Below are 2,661 nucleotides of genomic sequence, written 5' to 3' on the forward strand. Positions count from 1 at the left end.
AACTCAATAGATGAATTTACCAGCAAAGGACAAAATTAATAAATGGGAAGTGAGATCAGCTGAAACATCTCAAGTAGGGAACGGGTTGCAGAGTCGCTGCGGTAGCTCACTCCGCCCCTTGCTTGTAGATCCTCCTTGCTCCTAAAGCTTCCAATATTTGTTATTGTGGAAGAAGGTAATTCACCTGAAACAGAAGAGCAGCAACTTGAGTTATCAGAAAATGACTTCCTGGCTTTCCCTTCTCTATTGATCAATCAGTGGCAAAGAAAGTGCAGTTTCTGAGCTGAATGATGACAACATTGCAGAATAAAGAAGAATGTGGAAAGGGACCAAAGAAAATCTTTGCCCCACCTGCACAAAAGTTGCATAGCCTGATACCTTGTAGCCCAGACTCACCCAAGGAGGAGACCATGGGGATTAGCTCCCCAGAGACAGAGACCAGGCCAAACCTGCCAAAGGATAGGCTAGAGAAGAAGGAAGAGAAAGCAACCACAGAGAATGGTCCATGCAGTGGCCAGAACAAAAAAGGAAAGAAAGGCTCAACACAACAAGCAAGTAGAGAAGAAAGCAAAGAAAAAATGAAGTCTTTTCAATGCAGAATTTGAGGAGATTTTTCCAGATTGTGCTGCAGAAGTCCCTCCAGAAGAGCTTTGGGATGGGATCTGGCCTCGATTTTGCAGAGACTTCCTATACCCAGTCAGATAAGGAGCCAGCCATTGCTACTTCTGCTACTGATAATGATAACGCTGATAGAGAGAAGGTAATAGTCCCTCATACTCCAGAGATTTCAGCCTCTCAGGACAGTGAAGTTTTCTCTGAAATAGGCACGTCTAAGTTAGGCCAGCCACATCCTTCACCCTCTGGGAAGAAATTCAATAGACTCCTTTGAAACAAAAGAAAGAAGGACACTCATGATGAGAAAATGGAGAAAGTCCAAGACGGACATGAGCACAGACAGAAAGACCAACTGAAGAAAATGGTTCAGGATCATTCTCAGATCAGGAACCAGCAAAAGGGAAAGCAAAGTGGTTTTTGTCAATGTCTGATCTGGGTCCACTGTTCCTCTTCAAATGGTGACAATGGCGGTGGCTGCGTGGGAACATTGACCCCTTAGTTATCCCAGATAATTGGTCCTGTGACCAGAATACAGACTTGGAGTATAATTGCTGTGATATTCCTGAGGAGACCTGGACAGGACATGAGAGTGATGTGGCTTATGCCTCCTACATCCCAGCATCCAACATCTGGGCCAAGCAATATGGTTACTCCTCGTGGCCAGGCATGCTAGAATCTGATCCTGACCTGAGGGAATATTTTCCTTTTGCTTCTCATCTTGATTCCCTGCCATGTAAGTACAATGTGACATTTTTTGGAGAAACAGTTTCTTGTACTTGGATCCCAGTCAACATGTGCAAGAACTTCCAGGGGCTGTCCCTGGAGCTAGCCAGTTGTCAAAAAGTGCAGGAACAAAGACTGCAGCCAGAAACTGGGGGCAGCCCTAATGATGGCTCAACAAGCAGAACAGATCAGCATTCAGGAACAGGTTAACTCGTTTGGTTTCCCGAGCCTATACAATGGATCTGAGGTAGTGGGGAGGGAAAAGACTAAATGGTCTCTGGGACAAACAGCCCAGATTCCTGCTTGGAGAAAGAGGAGGAGAAGGAGTTAGAGGAGGAAGAAGAGGAGGAGGAAGAGAAAAAAGATCCAACTTTGTCTGGTCCCAAGTCAGTCAAAATACAGACAAAATAACCCAAGCGAAGAGGCGTGGCAGATATACAGGTGGGACCCTGAAAAGGAAGACGGTGAAGAGATTTCTGGGCAGTGAATCCACAGCAACTCCTGTATCCATAATGGGAAAGAAAAAAGGCCAGGGGAATTCAAACTCTGACCAGCCAGGTCCTAGGAAAAAGTTTAAAACTCCCCAAAGCAAAGCTTCAGCAACCAGTTTATCTGAGGAAAAAGAAGGCAGAATGGTGCCACAGGGCCTGAGCCCACCAGCTCGTGATGGGGCCTGTGCCTCAGCTTGGAAAGAAGGGCCTAGAGCCCAGGAACCACTGACTGAGGAGGCTGGAAATGTGCCCTCTTAACGTGAAGGCTCCAGAGACCTGAACCTGGAGCTACTTATGGAAGATGTTGGAAAAGAGCCAGAGCAGAGAGCGGAGCCGTGGCAGAGACACAGTGAGGAGGAGTTCACCAGGCCTTCTTTGAGGAATAGTTGTGCACTCTCCTCCTCCTTCCTATTCTCGCTTCCCTGGAGAGCGGGAGGGAGAGCCTCACAGTGGGGCCCTGAGAACTCGCTAAGAGTTGGGGCTGTTAATTGGCTCCCAGGTTCAAGTCAGGGTTGTGCAGTTTATATGTTAATAAAACAGGTCACCAGTAAAAAAAGAAAAAAAAGAAGAAGAAGAAGAAAAGAAAAAGAAATATCTCAGCTAAACCACACAGATGAAACCAAATAGGAAATAGAGAATGGAGCAAAAGAAGCATAAGATGTATAGGAATTGGATTTTCAGAAGAATAGTGAGATAGAAGTACAGTGTTGAAAACACAACGACCAAACATTTTCTAATGCCCATGAAAGACCAGGCTACATATATTTAAAAACTGAGACAGATATCAATCATAATAAGTGAAGGAAAAAAACTAGAGACATTATAATGAAAC

General features: G+C 45.2%; 1 pseudogene; it reads left to right on the forward strand.

Moving 5' to 3' along the window:
* Positions 1–88: 88 nt before the first annotated feature.
* Positions 89–2,661, forward strand: part of LOC105819530 — a 52,458-nt pseudogene continuing 49,885 nt past the window's right edge.

This window comes from Propithecus coquereli, unplaced genomic scaffold (assembly GCF_000956105.1).
Source record: "Propithecus coquereli isolate 6110/MARCELLA unplaced genomic scaffold, Pcoq_1.0 Scaffold488, whole genome shotgun sequence".
NCBI lineage: Eukaryota > Metazoa > Chordata > Mammalia > Primates > Indriidae > Propithecus > Propithecus coquereli.